This window comes from Macaca fascicularis, chromosome 11 (genome assembly GCF_037993035.2).
Source record: "Macaca fascicularis isolate 582-1 chromosome 11, T2T-MFA8v1.1".
In the NCBI taxonomy this organism is placed as follows: Eukaryota; Metazoa; Chordata; class Mammalia; order Primates; family Cercopithecidae; genus Macaca; species Macaca fascicularis.
The window spans coordinates 14,435,985-14,454,742 of record NC_088385.1 but is presented as its reverse complement, the minus strand read 5'-3'; the positions used below and the strand labels follow the sequence as shown (position 1 = coordinate 14,454,742).

The following is an 18,758-nucleotide window of genomic DNA, read 5'->3' as shown; positions in this document are numbered from 1 at the left end:
GCCATCCATAATCCTTGTTCTTTAATTTATTCAGCAATAGCCATGTGTCAAGTGCTGGACCCCATGCTTGGCACTAGGAATCCAGAGATGGGCACAATGAGGCTCTTCATCCAAAGGGTTTGGCACAAGTGCAGGAACCGAAGCAAAGGGTGCTGACAGCATGGAGTGAAGTGTCCAAGCAGAGAACTGCACGAGGGGAAGTACCTACCTGTGCCAGAGGATGCTGGGAAGCACTCAGGTGACTGCACTGGGAGATGTCAAGGATGAGCAGGAGTATGTCAAGTGAAATTTTACCAACATCATGGTAGATGCTCTTGGAAACACTATAAAGTAGGTGTTACTACCCTCATTTTATGGTTAAGCAATGGGCTGTTTAAAGAGGTCCAGGATTTTGTCCACCAAAGTTACAGAATAAGTGACACTAGTGTAACCACACTACACAGCAAGCCACTTCAATCAGAGGCCTCATCTTCTTCACTTGGACAATTCCGATAATGTCCAGCACATAATAGATGCTCAATACGCATACATCCGATCAATCCAAGTTACTGGACTTCATATCCCATGTTCTTTTAGCTCCGTCCCAGTAAAACTAACCATGAAAGAAAAATCTAGCCATCCATCTGCTTAAGAAACAAACAACGGGTCTTAGTGTAGTGCCGTCATTTCAGGCCAAAGACAGAGTGTATGTGTGTGTGCATGTATATATGTCCGTATACAGCCAAAGAATCTAGATGCATATGCTATCTATGTTCTCTTAGTCAGAGCCAGGAAAGAACTTGGATTCTCAGTAGCAGTTCAGTTCAGCTTTGTAATTATTGGCAGAGAGAGAGGCAGGAGGAGGGAGGAGAGAGGAAAACGTTCCTCACAAAGCCAGACCCATCTATCTTGTTCTCCTTTCTCAGAGGCAGCAACTAGAATTGATCTGTGATCGTTTTTCCTGTCTTACAGGAATATCCAGAGAGCCACAGTGTCCTTGTAGAGAGAAGAGACCTCCCTTTAGTTGATTCGGGTTGGGTTTAACAACAAGCAGAAACTCATTTTAAAAACCAAACCACTGCAGGTCATGTATAACTCAATATTCTGAATTTGCAACTAAAAATTAAAAACTCCATTTTGTTTTTCCTGCATAAGCAAACTTGTAACAACTGGCGATGTCTGACAATATTGCAGATATGCATTATCCTCTGCTAACAGTCCTGCAAAGTCCTGTGGACTGATAAGAATGCTAGGGAGAGCATGAGACACTGAGCCGAACACAGAAAAAAATCAAAGGCCAAATTCTATTTTCTATGAACTACTTCAATCAACAGACATTTATGGAGCACTACTCCAAACACTATGTTCATAAGCTCAAAACCAAGATGGGCTCTGATCTTGTGCGCCTATTGACAAATGATGTGCACAAACGAGATGATGTGATAGAAGTTTCAAAACGGATGTCACGAGGGCACATATGAGGGACATCCAGATCTGAGGAGCCCAAGAAAAGACCCCAGGGAGATAAGACCTAGGAAAGAGCCTTCAACTGGGAGAAGAGAGATAGAAGGAGTGTTTCAGGGAGTTGCATGGGCAAAGGCCAGGACAGAAGAGGATGGCACCTCCATAGAATGCTAAGGAGTTGGTGTGGGCAAGGGCAGTCCAAGACAAAGAGCAAGGGACAGGGCCAGATCACGCAGGGCCGTGCAGCCTGGTCAGGGTTAGTTGGGCTTCAACCTGAGGGTAATAGAGACTTGTCAGGGCAAGGAATGGTCTAGGAAAACAGGATGATCTGGGATTGGGGGAGGGAGAGGCAGAGTGGATGATCCAGGATCGGGGGAGGAAGAGGCTGACTGAGCTGTGTCACTATAACTCCTACATTTCCAAGCTGAGAGTAGACTAAGAAAAAGGCATAAAGCTTGTGTGCTCTGTCACGTCGCCTCGCTTGGCAGCTTCTAGTCTCTAATGACTGTCTGCTGTCCTCTCCAAAGCCATCAGCCAGGCAGGGCCCATTCCAAACTAACAAGGAAAGTGACATGAACAAGCAAGAAGTGGCCATAGGTGATGGCGAGAAATAAAAGGCAAGGAATGAGATGGGAACCTTAGATTACTTTACAGGATAATTTCATTCAACCACTTCTAGGTACCCAGTTCCTCCTTCAATTTCTTTCCCTTTCTTTCCTTTTCTTTTCTTTCTTTCTTCTTCCTTCATTAATTTCTCTCCCTTTTTCTTTTCCCTCCCTCTCTCTTTCCCTTCCCTTCCTTCTCTCTGTCTCTCTCTCACTCCCCTTCCTCCTTTCTTCCCTCTTTCCTTCCTTCCTTTTTGTTTAGAGACAGAGGTCTCACTGTGTTGCCCAGAGTGAAGTACAGTGGCATGATCATAGCTCACTGCAGCCTCAAACTCCTAGACTCAGGGGATCCTACTGCCCCAGCCTCCTGGGTAACTGGGACTACAGGCACACATTACCACATCCAGCTAATTTATTTTATTTTTTATAGAGACAGGGTCTCACTTTGTTGCTCAGGCTGGTCTAGAACTCCTGGCCTCAAGTGATCCTCCTGCCTTGGCCTCCTAAAACGTTGAGAATATAAGCATGAGCCACCACACCTGGCCAAATTTCCTTTAGAGGAAAAACACCCATGCCTTGCTATAAATGAACATTTCTTCTGAATGTACAGTATGTGCTAACTAACTTTAGAGGGATACAACATGAAGTTTGAGAAAGCATATTTTCCAAAAGGATTGAAATGTATAGATGCCCCTGCTCAGTGATAGATAACACTTTAAAAATATGTATTGGGATAACTGAAGGATTTCCAGGAACTTTTTTGTTTATTTGTTTTATTTTTGCTCCTTGTAGCAGAAATACAAATGGCAGACTCTACAAGGTCTTCAAAGAATGTTTTCTGGGTAATTCTGAGATCAACGTCAAAACACCCGGGAGCCACAGGTGCTTGGGGGTTACAAAAGAACATCTGAAAAAAAACACCCTGGTGTTCTCATTCTTTGTGGTAATAAACTGTCAGGAGCTGGAAGACTAGGCTTACCCCCATAACTGCAGCTAGGTCTACAACTATTAACAGACATATGCATGCAAAAAGACAAGGCCCATCTCAGAGAGCTGACGGAGGACCTGGCTGTACCTTCATAGCCCATGATGCATTCAATGCCTTCCACAAATGTTGACTGAGGGGGCTCCAGTTTTCCTCCAACATTAGGAGGGCTGTGGCTCTCACCAGATTACCCTTGTCATCCTTAGGGAAGTGGGGAATTGGTGGATCCAGACACAGCCAAAGGCCTCCTGAGCACCAGGGGCCTCCGCTCCTGGGGCAGTGAGAGAGTGGCAGCCGGAGAGGCCTCTCCCTGCCCCTTCCCACACCATCATCTCTCTAGGTGGTGGACACTCATGCTTTCCTGGAAAAGAGCAGAAAGCAGAGGGCTCACACAGGGTCACACAACCAGGGCTTGATGGGGAAAACACCACACACACACACACACACACACACACACACACACACACACACAAATAACCCCTACATTAACCCCTATGGGCCTTGAGCTACAGTGCACATTTTGGCAGTGTCACAGAAGCTGCCAAAGTGTGTCTATCATTTCTGGCTGTTTTCTGCATATATTCATTATATTAAAACCACCGTCTCCTCTTCGGACAGTAAATCTCAAGGGCAGGAACTCGAGGACCACTTTCAGGATCCTCCGACTCGGAGTCTTGGTGCTCCTTAATGAAAACTGCACATAAAAGAAACATTGCTATTGTTTAAAAGCCTGAGCTTCCCTTCCTAGGTCACTGGCTGGCCACCTGCTCTCTGGCCCAGAATTCCTGCTTTCCCTCTTCCTCCACACGCCCATTTGAACATCCTCTGGCATTTTATATTGCTATGTCTCATGGCCTATGGAACTAACGAGGCAAGGACTTCCCAAAAATGAAGGCGAAAAAGGAAGGAAGCGAACAATCTGGCCACGCGAGCACACTGCTCTTCATTGTTTGCTAGATTCCGTGCATTGTATCTGTGGGGTGGTCTGCCGGTCCCCAAGGTAAAAGCCAACTCACGTGTCAAATATGCATCATCATTTGTACCTTTTAGAGAAAGGTGGGATGGAGGTCATTCTTTCTGAATAAAGAGAAATTCCCTGAGATAGATTTGCATTGGTAGAGGAATAAAAACTATACCTGCTTCAACCAAATTCCAAAATATGGCCATTCCATTCCTGAGTTTTGTTAGCCAACTCCACTCACAACGGCCATGGACTCACTGCCAAATCTCAGTCTAGAAACCATGGACACAGTCTGACTACATCAGGAGAAAGGAAAAGGATCACTAACAACAGTCACAGACAATATCTGGCCAAGATCAAATACAGGACCATTACACAAGACGACACTTGAAAATGGAATACAGCAATAAAAATGAGACAAGCTCTCTTATGTAAGAGAGAAACTGATGTATTTGGGCAACTACAAAGATAACATTGGGAGGGCCTAGTAGGAAAAAATACTGATTTCTGAAGGAATGATTCACTCGTCCAACATACTTTCCCTCTAATCCCAGACACTTCCTATGTAAACTTTGTATTACTAAAAACTCCAAGTCTAGACCTGACTTTACTGCCTTTTCGGTTCATTCCATATAGAACTCTTCCATGGTCTCTCCTCAGATACTTGGGCAGTGGCTCATGATACTAAGATACCCTTTATTTTATTCTGGTTTGTAGTATGAGCCCTTCTCGCCAACATCAGCCCTCCCTCAATAGTCATCTAGACTTTCTTCTTCATGGACATCTCCAAATTATTTCCCAGCAGAGCAAACTCATATCACTTCCTGCTCCGCCAAATCCCCTCCTCCTTCACCACTCCCACCTGCTCAGAAAGCTGCCCCTTCCGCAGCCAGGATCAACACCCTCGTTCACACACCCTCAGAACACTGTAGCTTGGCACCCTCAGAGCCACAAATGGCCCGCTGCGAGAGCCCTGCACAATTCCCCAGCTCCAGCAGCTGAAACCCTCTCCCTTTCCCTTCTGTCACTGCATGTTCAAGTTCAAGGTTACTGAGAAGTGCCAGATTTCGTCTGGAAAGTCCTCCAGTCAGTGAAAACACTGAGGGAACACAGAGGTTTTCTCCACCAGGCAGCCTTCCCAGAGCAGTAGGATGGTGATAACTTTTGCTCTTGGCTAATTCAGGGTTTCCCACAAAGCATCTGCTCTGGACTCTTCCACCGTTCTCATCGACCCTGTTCACCACCTTCCTTCCCTCACCCCGAGGGGATCTTACTTCCACTTTGAAGTTCAATACTGCCAAGTGGTCCCTTTCTTAAGAGTTGGCCACTCGGTAATAGCTAATATTTCACAGCAGTGACCCCGCTGTTAACATGTGTGGTGGGGGTCAGTGAGATTTCAATAAGGTGGCCGTCTGCTATGAGCAGCATGATTTACAGGCTATGTTGCTGATTATCTCTTAAAATCTCTTTTAGCTCTGCATTTTGGTGAAGAGCACTGTATATTATACGCGAGCTTTGTCTCACCCCATTAACGGAGGACAACTGTATTAGCCATCTGAGCCTGAGTTCCCATGTTACTTAATTGCTATGTCGTTGTGTTAACGAAGTTAGGAGGGGGGTTGGCAAGAGTGTAAATCACCTTCACATACAGATATTTGTGGTTTTATTTTTCCTTTTGCCAGCTTGTCTCTCTGTTTCAATTGCCTACCATCTGCCTTTGAACAATCTAAGTGCGAGCAGATAGATTTTATTTGGAGGATGAAATGCTTTGAGCTCATCCTAGCAAAGCATTTTCATATACTGGTGTTCAGGGCATTTTCTGTTTAATAGGATCTCAGAGGCGATTTGATTTGGGTTGGGAGTTGGTTCCTTCCAATACTCAGAGTACACTGTCAAATGAAAACCTCCTGATTACATTTTTCAACAGAAGGAACAGGGTAGTCAAGGGTCCAGAAGTCACCTGTCACCTTACAGTGAGCCCTAGGAACACCCCACGAGAATGCAGGTGACAAGGCAGAAGGGCAAGTACTGTTTTATGCATACAGCCTAGTTCCTACTCCACCATCCTTCATTCACTTTGAGCTTAAAAAAAAAAAATCAGATCCAAACATGAAGCACACAGGACCTTCTGATTTGTGTCTTTTTTTTTTTCCACATGACCTAAAAACACCCAATTAAAAAGTAGGTTCATTCACTGAGTTCACCCGGTTGAGTTTTTCACACTAATAAGATTATTTAGACTTGAGCCAATCTGTTATTTTGAAAATACAGCCCAAAATAAAACTAACTGCTGGGTCAAAAGTCAACATACACTGGTGGGAGTCAGAAGACCTGACTTCTAGTTCTAACGTGGCAATAATAGCCTTGGGTCCTTCAGTAGGTCACTTGACTGAGCTTTGGGCATTGGTCTGAAATTCCTTAAAACTATAAATGTCTAAATTCTGTTATTCTAATGACTTTTTATGTATTTATTTTTATTGATACATATTAGATGTACATATTTTCAGGGTACACGTAATGATTTGATACATTCATAACCAAATCAAGTTAACTGGTATATCCATCACCTTAACCATTTTTCTTTCCCTTACACTAGAAACATTCAAATTATTCTCTTCAAGCAATTTTAAAATGTACAATCGATTAACATGAACTATAGTCACCCTACTGATCTACTGAACATCAAATCTCATTTCTTTCTATCTAAATCTAATGACTATCTCCTGAATCACAAGTGCCTCGCAGTCAGAACCGATTGGATAGATGTCAGGATGATACTTACCACAATCCTTTATTTTTGGGACAGGAGACCCAAAAATGAAGGAGGCAAAAAAGACAAGGCTGCCACCTTGGGCCTCTCTCAAAAAGCTCCCAGAACTAGCCACTCTAGCAGCAGTTTTAAGCTAGAACCCTAATTTCCTTCTCTCTTCCTCCCCTCTCACCAATCCTACCCTTTTTCAGGAACAAGTCGGATGGCAACAGGGGAGACGAGGTCCCTGTCTTGGGGGAAAAAAAAAGCCCCAGGAACCTGTAAGGTTTGGGTTATTCCTATCACTTTTTAGGGGCAAGACAGTTAAGGAAAAGCAAGAACAACCCACAATCCCTGCTCACTTAATATCCCTCTCCAAAAAATATGGGTTTTAATAAAATGCTAGAGACTCTTCATTATAAATGATTAGAATCCAGAAAAGAATATTTTTTAAACCCTGCAAGGCAAGTTTCAAAGTGTAGTACTTATTGAGATGTCATGCTTTAGGTGGAATAATATTTCACCTACCCATCTATCCATAAGAAAGCTATTAAAGGTCACTTCTCATTGACAAAGAGAGAATTTGTGCGTATGTCTGACCTGGTCTTAAAACTGATCCTACAAGCCACCTCCCTAAATCTTCTCCCCAGTTATATTCAGAAGAGTGTGAGCTTCTCTGCTTTTGTTCCTAAAATGATGCTGCCCTGTGGTGGGGTAAGACTCCAACAGAATTCCCTCAATCCCTTCCACCTATTCCCAGGACAGGGTGTGTTATAAACATGATGGCACTATCCTTATAGTGAAAAATGTTACAAATGAGTAACAACAGTTAAAGAATATAACTATTCAAGTACAACCTTGAATAGGAATGCATACTTAGTTATTGAAATTACAACAATAATTAGTTTCTAAGACCACTATTTGAAAAATTGGTAGCCTCAAACTGGGTTTCTTACCCAAACCAATTAAGACTCATATCGATTACAAAGAAAAGGGTAATTTTTAAGCTTTTACTCTACAAGAATCACAAGAAGTACTTCTCAGTTATTAGAAATTTGAAATTATTGTAATCAAAAGCTGCCCAAAATCTACCGTTTTTCCCTTCTTCCTGAAAGGCATGCTTGATACCAAATACTCACTATTATGTCCACTTGGCAAATTTCAGCAATGAAAACTGATATAATCTCTAATTACAAGAAGACAGTGTATCCCCGAAGAACAAGAAAATTTTAAAGAAAAAAAAGGAAACAATGAACTACAAAATGAACAAGCCCAGGTGAACAATTAAGTACTAACACAGTAATTTTGGGAAGGAACATGATTGGGGTAGAATCATCGAAAAGCAGAGAGAAGGGCAAGAAGATGGTGTGAAGATGAGTGAATGGCCGCTGAGGAAGAAGGGCCTGCAGGTTAGTGGATGAGGCGCACTTGCTTGTGAAGATCTCATTTCAGCACATCCTGCTTTAAAGGTTTACAGGCCAGACATTATGTGCTGGTGGCGACGGTTTCTATTTTGGGAATACAAATGATTGTATGATAAAATGAGGGAGGGCCAAGATTATTTTATATTAAAAAAGGAAAAGAGGGTTCCTGTATGAATAGAACATGAATGGTAGCTCCCCAAAATACCTTTACAGAGGTGAAGGGAAAGAAAGGCTGGAGGAAGACGGGGAGGGACCCGGGGGGAGGTGGAGAACTGAATGGTAAAGCTAAGTAAGCTAATAATAGAGGCAGAAGGAAGTACTGCGCCACAGGAGATAGAGATATGTAAAGGCAGAAAAGCAGGCGAGCCTGGGATTCGCTGGTAATTATCCTATTGCACAAGAGGCAGCGCAGCTGGGTCCTCAAAAAGAAGAAAGAAAAGAAAAGAAAAGAGAAGAAAAGAAAAAGGAAAGGAAGGGAGGAAGTGAGGGAGGGAAAGACAAAGAAAAAGAAAGAAAGAAAAAGAGAGAGAGAAAGAAAAAGAAAGAGAAAGAAAAGAAAGGGAAGGAAGGAAGGAAGGAGGAAGGAAGGAGGGAGGGAGGAGGAAGGGAGCATGGGAGGAAAGGAGGAAGGAGGGAGGGAGGAAGAAGGGAGGAAGAAAAGAAGTCCATCCCTGTCCCTTCCGCCTCCTCCCACAGTCTTTTGGATCAGACTTCGAAGTTGCTTACAACCCAAGCTTGAGATTGGCAACTGCGGACCTCACGGTTAAAGAGTTCTACTATGATTTATGAACAGTATTTTGATGTTTTGGGAATGTATATGGGTTTGATGTGGTGTAAAGCCCGGGAAGGGGGAAGCAAAGCCCAGGAAAGGGGAAGCAAGTTTATGGAAAACTTTTTTAAAGATATGTGTGCATGTGCATGTGGGTGCATACAGAATTAGACCTAATTTTAATTCTCCCACAAAGTGAGAGTTGCAAAGAGTTGTAGGGATCTGAAGACGTGGCCCTGAGCTCAGTACAGCACACAGAGCCAAGTACAGGAGCAGACAGGCAGCTGCCTCCCATCTTTGAGCGCAGGGACGTGCCAAAGGAACCGGGCTGCTGGCCCACAACGTCCAACATCCTGCTCTGAAGATGGCCAGCAAGGAGGTGTGTGCTTGTGTGTGTCTTTGTTTAACAGAGGTAGCACACCTGGCTGGGCAATTGTGCAATAGGAAGCCACAGGGGAAAAATTTCTTCCTGATCTCAACTTGTGATCAGATTCCACCCTGAAGCATAAGGCTTAAGTGTCCTTGCAACTTTCATCCAGAAGGAAGAAAAACATACTAACTAGCTCTTCTCCGACCCTGCCGGGGATTGTAAAAATGGAAGAAGTTCAGAAAAGACCCTCAGTGTCTGTGCTGTCTTTGGAAACTGGGTGCCACCTTTGCCACATGGAAGACTAGTTAAAAGGTTGTTCCTCTACAGTCCTAATCTCACATGATACTCTTTTCGATGGAAGTAATTTGTGAGAATGTAACGGCATATCCCTTTGTAAGGCTTACCACATCAATTTTTTCAAAAAAAAAAAAAAACAGTGCGAAGTCCTTTACCAAGTCACACATCACAATTTAGAATTTGGAAAGTATGTTAGCTTTTGCTGGATGGAGGGCGGGGAGGGTGTCCCTCCCACACAGCTACACAGGGTACTTCTTACTGCATTCCCATTGACATTTCCATCATTCTTTAAGAAAAGGCTCATGAAATTTTCTCCAAGGCAGGTCAATTTTTAAGCAATTTCGAGTGAAAACAATGTCCAACAGACCTATAGTTGTGGTAGTTCAAAAGTCTGTACTCAGCTGGGTGTGGTGGTTCACACCTGTGATCCCAGCAATTTGGGAGGCTGAGGCCGGAGGATCACCTGAGTCCAGGAATTCAGGACCAGCCTGGCAACGTAGTGAAACCTTGTCTCCACAAAAAATTTAAAAACTGGCTGGGCGCAGTGGCTCACGCCTGTAATCCCAGCACGTTGCGAGGCCGAGGCGGGTGGATCACGAGGTCAGGAGTTCAAGACCAGCCTGGCCAAGATGGTGGAACCCCATCTTTACTAAAAATACAAAATTTAGCTGGGTGTGGTAGCATGCACCTGTAATCCCAGCTACACGGGAGGCTGAGGCAAGGAACTGCTTGAGCCTGGGAGGCAGAGGCTGCAGTAAACCAAGATCACACCACTGCACTCCAGCCTGGGCGACAGAGTGAGACTCCATTTCAAAAAAAAAAAATTAGCCAAGTATCGTGGCACACACCTGTAGCCTCAGCTACTTGGGAAGCTGAGGTGGGAGGATCGCTGGAGCCCAGGAGGTCAAGGCAGTGAGCTATGATCATGGCACTGTACTCAAGCCTGGGAGACAAGGGAAGTTCCCATTTCAAAAAAAAGAAAAAAAGCCACCAGGTTTGTTCTTCAGTAGGTTGCTAGAACCAAGACCGTAATCCGCCATAGAACTAAATGGGGGGAGTCTCCAGATGAGATTGTGACATACTAATTCTCAGGAACCCTAAGTTCATGAGCACCAAGCCCCAGGTCTCCGTGTCCTCTGAATACTGGGCCTGGTAAGGCTATAAAGGGAGGGGAAGTAGAAGGGGAAGGAAATGGCTTCTCACTCAACAGCCTCAACAGTGAAGACACTGAGCAAGGGTTCTGGTAGCATTCATGGAGGAAACTTTAAGTCCATAATAGAAGCTTAATAAATACCTGATGATTAAAACAATTCTGTTCAACTACTAGCCATTGGCCTTCGTCTGTGCCAGGCACTGTGCTGGACACTGGAAATGTAAGCAGCACATTGTATGAGGATGAGGTGTGTACGCTGAGTGTTTAAGAGGGAGCACAACTTCCGTGGCTGCCCCTACCTGAGCAGCTTCTTAAATGTATATGTTCACATTCGTATACAGACCTATGCTTTCTGCTCCCTAAGTGGTCCAGATGAGCACCCCTGTAACAATTCTCAACCTCCTGCACAAGTCCTCTAGGAGCCCATCTAAGCAAAGCAAGAAGACCCTCAAATGCCCTGAGTGGACAGACAGGCCAAGAGAAGCTGCATGGAGACCGACCCACCTGTAGTCAAGATGAAGTCAAATCTGGCAGGGCTGGCAGGCAGCTGCCGCGTGGGTCTGCAACAGAGAGCCCCCCGCAGGTGGTCAGGAAAACTCGCGATGGTTTTGGGGAAACTGTAACAAAGAACTCTTGCTGGGGTCTGGTTGGGTTCAGGAAGTTAGAAGTTTTCACACATCCTGATGCCCTGAATCCCAGCTGTACATCAATGGCAACAAAAATAGGGAGAAAACGAGCCATTCGGGCTTGTGTGGAAGGGCCAGTTTTGTCTGCTTATATCTGAAAGTAATTGATTTCTCCCAAGTGGTCCATTTCACACTTATCATATCACAGTTAATCAGATTCATAACCCTAACACACTCTCTTAAGACTGCCCTCTTTAAACAAATGCCACTGGGCTATCCACTGTAAACAGCAATGTTGAGGCTGTCCTACCATCCGTAAGACATAACTTAGAGTTGTTTTTCTAGTCCCATAGTATGCTCAGTCATTCTCACTGGTTTAGTCCCTCCAGGCAATCCATTAGGAGTAAAATGAGAGTCCAGAGAGATCTTCATCTCAGATAGGGTAGGAGAGAGCATGGGCTATACAAGAGAAGACTGGAAAAAGCTGACTCAAGACAGGGATTCTTCCCTTGACATGGAAAGGCCATTACAGACCTCGGAGAAGTTTCAGCAAGCCGTGCTGCTCTTTTGGACTATCTCTCCCAACTAGCTCTTAGACGAATAGGGTGAGGGAGCAACTGGCAGCCCTATATAGTGGTGACCTGCCACTGGGTCCCAGACACCACAGCCAGCTGTGGCAAGACCGCACATGGCTACAACCAACAGCCACTGGCTCTGTTTTTCTGACCCAAGAGGTAACCCGGGCCACATCAAAAAAGAGGATGATCAGTTAATACATTCATTTATCCTGGGCTGTCTGTGCTGTTTCTGGCACATCCAGCCTGAAAGTTCTCAAGCTTCTTCTCCAGCTATCTATATTCCCCTCCAGAAAGTAGGCAACTGAGAGGGAGAGCCTTTGTGAGTGCCCTGTGTGTACATGTCTGTTCAGTACTTAAGCCTCTCAGGAGCCCCTTAGGTATCGGAGGTGGCAGTACGTTCGCCCTGACATGGAGTCCTGATATGCTTCAAAACACAGGTCTCTACCTTTCTTCCTTCCTCAATCCTCTCAGAGTATTTGCTCAGGATGTCAACTGTGTGAGGTCTTTATCTTACATATCAAAGAGCCTGGCACCAATTAAGTCCATAATAGAAGCTTAATAAATACCTACTGATTAAGAAATTCTATTCAATTAATAGCCACTGGCTATCCTCTGTGCCAGACCTTGAGCTGGACACTGGAAATATAAAAATGAACCATCAGACTCCTGTCCTCAGCAGGCTTTCAGTCTAGTGTGGATGATAATTCAAGGATAACTGGATTGTTGCCAATAACAGAAGCAAGTTCAATGAGCTGTGGGAACACTGTGCCCAGCAGCAACAGGGAGGCTTGAGAAATGGACTTCCAATGACAAATTGGCTGCCAGGCAGAAAGAAGATCGAGGGAAGATTCCAGGCGTAAGTGTTCATTACATGGGCTGGGCATAGGGGCTCATGCCTATAATCCCAGCACTTTGGGAGGCCGAGGTGGGTGGACCACTTGAGCCCAGGAGTTTGAGACCAGCCTGGACAACATGGTGAAAACCTGTCTCTACCAAAAATACAAAAATTGGCCTAGTGTGGTGGTATGTGCCTGTAGTGTCAGCTACGCGGGAGGCTGAGATGGGAGAATCACCTGAGCCCAGGAGGCAGAGGTTGCAGTGAGCTGAGATTACTCCAGCCTGGGCCACAGAGCGAGACCCTGTCCCCCCAAGAAAAAAGTTCATTATGTGGTTGGAACATAATGTGGAGATGATACTAGAAAGGTAGGCAGTAAAGGGCCTTGCAGGTGATAAGAAGCTGGGGTTCATGCTACACTGTGGTGTGAGACAGAGAGTGACAAGATCACATTGTTTTTATCTGCAAAGAATCATTCCAAGTTGTGTTGGGGGTGGGGACAAAATGGAGCTGGGAAGATCAGAGAGGAGACAACTGAAAGGTCCTGGGCCAGAAGGAAGGCAGTGACAGCCGGTGTGGAGGAGAAGCCAAGTGTGCACCAGACTGCCTGGCAGGCTGGGAAAGACAGCACACCTGCCCTCCCAAAGCTTCCATTCCAGTAGCAGTAAGCAGCAACAACTGGAAGAGTCTGTTGGCGTATTGTGGACCAAGCAAGGGTCACCGTTTGCTGACCTTAGCCCTGGATGGCTTTTGCGGCAGCGCTGGCTTTAAGTTGGCCTTAGAAGACTGACAGAGAGGTGACTTGGCAGAACCATTCATGTACTACCCTTCTTTTGGCGATTCTCCCCTGTGATTCGTATCCTGGTTTTATTTAGCCCTATCTTCATAAGACTCTTAGACGGATTCTTGTAACAGAAACCTCCACCCAGAAAAGCTGCCATCTCCTCTCATATTGACCCCACTCATCAACATCTCTTGGCAGTTTCTGACTTAGGTGGGACAAAAATAAATAAATAAAAGCAATAATAATAAGCCTCTGCCAGGCTAGCAAACTGATCCAGTCAGAGGATTATAAGAGACACCTGTTTTTCAATACAGCAGCTGCTAACACAGCAGAAGCATGGCATCATAGTAACAAGAAAGAGTTCTCTCCCATTAAAAACCCAGTAGTAGCAAAAACTGGCATGGACTGATGTTCAACTCTGTCACCTGAATGTGAAAAGAAGCTCAAATAAGACTAGACACATAATAGGAGCCCTGCTTTGCCAATGTGGGAACTCAAATGCTAGTTTGTTGATGGGGAGGTGGTTTACCTATTCATCCAAGCACACTAAGGCACAAATCCTTAAAGCGGCTATTATATACTTAAGAGTGTTATCAAAAACATACTGAAGCTTTTTGAAGTTTGGTTGATTCATACCCTGTGGCTGACCAAACACCTCTTCACTTAAGCCAGCTTAAAAAAAAAAAAGTACTGCCCAGTTTGGAATGTAGACACTAACACAGGAGCAAGTAAACAACACTTTAAATTATTTTTTCAGTTTACCACTGAAGGCAGACAAGACACACACACACACATACATACACAAAACCTACCAACATATAAACACCACAGGCAAACTATCTCAAATGTACAATATGTACACATTACCTTTTCAGACCAGACCACGGAGATGCTTTTAGAAACAGCTTGTTAACAGCCCCTCACATTGCTGTTTAACAATCCGTTTATAGCCCATCACAAAGCCAAGCCTCCAAGGAGATACATTTTACATCTATGTTAGGTTTCTTCGCCACAACAAGGCTGGATTTTGTGTCATCTTTTCCTCTATATGCCAGAAAACAGATGATGCCATAATTTCTGCAACTTATCATCCCATGAGCATGCAATACATGTGGCATATATGCAAACAGATCACAAGCAAACCCTGGAATAAATGCAGGACGGTGCCCAAGAAAGCACAAGCCACTCCAGATAGGCCCGACTAAAGCTAAAAATAGCCCATAAAGGCATTGTGTCAGCTACCCTCTCACTGTCCTCCCTAGAGCATGCTAATTCTAACCTCCAGTGTTGGTGCTTAAGTCTGAGCCTTTGGTAGCTGTACCTAGGAACCTTTCCCTAACCCAGGAAGCTACTTTCTAGGTGTTGGAGTATGGAGAAATCGTTCCATGTACTTCAATTATTAGTCCATTCATGCACACAAATGCAGATAAAAGACTGAACCTGAAATCGTGCATTTTCTCCCAAAGCCTGACGTTTGTGCCCTGGGGCACTAGGACCAGCTGAGAGATGTCCCTTTTGGCAAATGGTGCAACAGAAACCTCTCAAGCGCTAAGCATGCTCAACTGCCCAAGAACAAGAACCACCCGGCCATCAGGACTAACTCTCGCCTTACCCTGGCCAGTGTGCAGCAAGAAGTTTCCCAAAGAAGCACAATCTGGTCCACACAGACCCCACTGGAGGTCCCAAAAGATTAAAGGGAGTGCACTCTCATAATATGAGACCCTAGGAAGAATCACAGACACCAATTTGGGGACCAGGGCTGTGAAGAAAATTCTTTCCAATCATCTATTTGGCATTTAGTCTGACAGAAATATGTGCATAAAGGAAGGGTAACTGGGTTTTCCCAAACCAACCTCTGCAAGTCATCCAAAAATGCACCCAAATAAGAAATAGGCTGTGTTGTGAACTCACATTCACCTATAACCTACATATAAGCCAACCAAGAGGCGGGAAGACTATATTCTCATCCACCCACACCTCCTCCATGGTGAACCTTCAAAGACCACAGCTGAAATGAAAATGTACACAGACCAACTTTCCCTTAAATCAGACTGTTGAACATGACAGCTAACAACAAACGCACACACAGACATTCCCCCTAGTTCAGAGAAGCTCCATTTGGCCATTTTACCAAGTTTTTCAAGACAGAGAAATTCTCAGAACTGGCTAATGTTCGTGACTTGTGCCACTGGGCCCACCTCTTCCCTCTTTGCTGGAATAACAAGGCCTTTCAGTGGGACCTGCTGGCTCCCCTACCTTTCTTCCTTCTTGCATTCTTAAGGTTTTTTTCCACTCTGGGGCCTTATCCCACATCTCTCCCAGTGGGGCAAACTGTCTGGCATCCAAAAGGTAAGTAAACATACTGCTGTCCATGTCAGTGGCTCCTTGTTCATTTTCTAAGGGTAGGTGGCTTCAAAAAGATAAAGTGTTGGGAAGGGTGGGAACATGCAAGACAGGTGTACTACCAGGTGCCCTAGTTGAGATGTCACCTAACACCTAGGTCCCTTTGCTCATTGCCCTGCCCGTCTCGGCGAAACCTGAAGATACTCTTACAGCACGCTGCAAAAGATTAGAGGATCATCACTCCAGCCTTCCTGCGCTCGCCAACATTCCCCCTGGATTCCACGGTGTTCCAAAGCCACATCTGATCTACAGCTGACTTTTGCCTGCAGAGAAGCACACCCTCACCTCCTCACTCACAGCCCTGCCAGACACAAGGAGCCTCGGAGATGCAAAGAGGCAGAACACAAAATTCAGAAAGGGAGTCTGTTTCTTCGGTTCTCTGAGGGAAAACACTCTTACCTCACCAACTGGTATGCTCTCTCCTTCCACCTCACCCTAAAGTATTAGCGTCAGCAGACGAAGGGAAGGACTAAATGGCACAAAGTCAAAGGAACTGGCTGCTGTCCAGGGGACTGGAGGTGTAGTCAGCCAAATCAGGTCATTCAGGTCTCAAAGTCGGGGAGAACAGGAGACTTACTCAGCCTGAGGAATCTGTGTTACCCAGACTTTATCCCCAAAACAACAACTCTCCCACCGGCTTCACCCTGCTTTGAACAAAGACCAGATTAAAAGGTGCAAAGTGAGAGTGTCCTGCTGTCCCCAGCCATCGCTGGCCATGAGTGGCAGTCAAGACCTATTAGTCAGGAATGGGTCTCAAAACTGCAAAGCACCAGTCAAGTGAACTCATGACACAGATCTTCAAAATCTCCCAGATCTCAAGTTAAAACGAGGACAAAATGGCCGGGCACAGTGGTTCATGCCTATAATCCTAGCACTTTGAGAGGCTGAGGTGGGAGGATCACTTGAGCCCAGGAGTTCAAGAGCAACCTGGGCAACAAAGCAAGACATTGTCTCCACAAAAATTTTTTTTAAAAAGTAGCCAGGTCAGCCAGGCTTGGTGGCTCACGCCTGTAATCCCAGCACTTTGGGAGGCCGAAGCGGGCGGATCACAAGGTCAGGAGATCAAGACCATCCTGGCTAGCATGGTGAAACCCTGTCTCTACTAAAAATACAAAAAATTAGCCGGGTGTGGTGGCACAGGCGTCCCAGTTGCTGGGGAGGCTGAGGCAGGAGAATGGCTTGAACCCGGGAGGCAGAGCTTGCAGTGAGCCAAGATCGCGTCACTGCACTCCAGCCTGGGCGACAGAGCAAGACTCTGTCTCAAAAAAAAAAAAAAAATGTAGCCAGCCGAGGTGGTGCACCTGCAGTCCTAGCTACTTCAGAGGCTGAGGCAGCACGATCACTTGAGCCCAGGAGTTTGCGATTACGGTGAGCTTTGATCATGCCACTGTACTTCATTCAGCATGAGTGACAGAGCAAGACCTTAAAGAAAAGAGGATACAGCAATTACAAAATGCACCACGAATCCAATCCTTCAGATATGCCATTTTTCCAAAACCTGTGACAGGGACTTGGGTTACGAGTACCCAAACAGGCCCAAAGAAAAAGAACTCAGCTCTGTCCCTTTGGGTGCCTGGCCTGTGATCCCAGGTCAATACATGAAAATAATTAGTGAAACCACAGAGGCGAGCCAAGAGACACTACAATGAGGCTTACTCTAGCAGGAGTCTGATTTGATGGCCAAGGGCAGTTTGGGAAAGAAAAATGGTCTAGAAATAACAACCAATAATAAATTTGAGAGAAGTTCCCTAGTCCAAGTTCTTTAAAGCAGTTAACAAAAGAGCTTAGCAAATTCCCGCCATCTCCCCCATCTCCCTTTTTTTAATTTATTATTATTATTTTTTGAGACAGAGTCTCACTCTGTTGCCCAGGCTGGAGTGCAGTGGCACAGCCTCAGCTGACTGCAATCTCCACCTTCCAGGTTCAAGATATTCTCCCGCCTCAGCCTCCCGAATAGCTGGGATTACAGGTAGGCTAATTCTTTGTATTTTTAGTAAAGACAGGGTTTCACCATGTTGGCCAGGCTGGTCTTGAACTCCTGACCTCAGGTGATTCACTCGCCTCGGCCTCCCAAAGTGCTGGGATTACAGGTGTGAGCCACTGCACCCTGTCCCATCTCCCTTTCTATGAAGTCTCCATAATAGTTTCTCCTGTATACCCTAGTGCAGATCTACCTGTCCACATATTAGTCACTAGGCTTGAGACCATACTCATTCTAAATTATCTCTTGACTTTGATTTTTTTGTTGATATATAATAGTTGTACATATCTTGGGGGTACACGTGACATTTTTATATCTGTGCAGATGTGTAATGATCAGATCAGGGTAGCTGGCATATCCACTGCCTCAAACATTTTTCTTTTGTGTTAGGAACATTACAATTCTTCTCTTCTAGATAGTTTGAAATACACAATAAATTATTGTTAACTCTTAATTTCCCTACTGTACTAATGAATAAATACTATACCGTATTCCTTCTAGCTAGCTGTGTTTTTGTGCCCCTTCGCCAACTTCTCTTCATCCCTTGACCTTGATTCTTCAGCAGAGACCCTGGCATTCTTCCAGGCCACACCTGCAGTGAGGTGGGCAGATCTGGGCCCTCCCTCTTCCTTCCTCACCTCATAGCAGTGCCAGAACTTCCACTGCCACAACCTAGATTCACACTTTCACAACCTAGATTCACACTTTCACTAGGGAAACAAGAGAAAGTGCTGGGGGAATGGTTAACTTCAGAGACAGGCTGTTCTCTGGGGTTCGATTTTTTAAATTACGAGC

The 18,758-nt window shown here is 45.0% G+C and overlaps 1 protein-coding gene and 1 long non-coding RNA gene across 4 annotated transcripts in view; both read right to left on the bottom strand.

Annotated features, from left to right (window-relative positions):
• Positions 1-18,758, bottom strand: part of ETV6 (ETS variant transcription factor 6) — a 245,414-nt gene that overhangs the window by 216,311 nt on the left and 10,345 nt on the right. The window lies entirely within an intron of this gene.
• Positions 1-18,758, bottom strand: part of LOC135966172 (uncharacterized) — an 84,038-nt gene that overhangs the window by 55,481 nt on the left and 9,799 nt on the right. The window contains exon 2 of the long non-coding RNA XR_010579295.2: positions 1-18,758. This exon is cut by the window's left edge and continues 55,481 nt beyond it. This is a non-coding gene — a long non-coding RNA (uncharacterized lncRNA).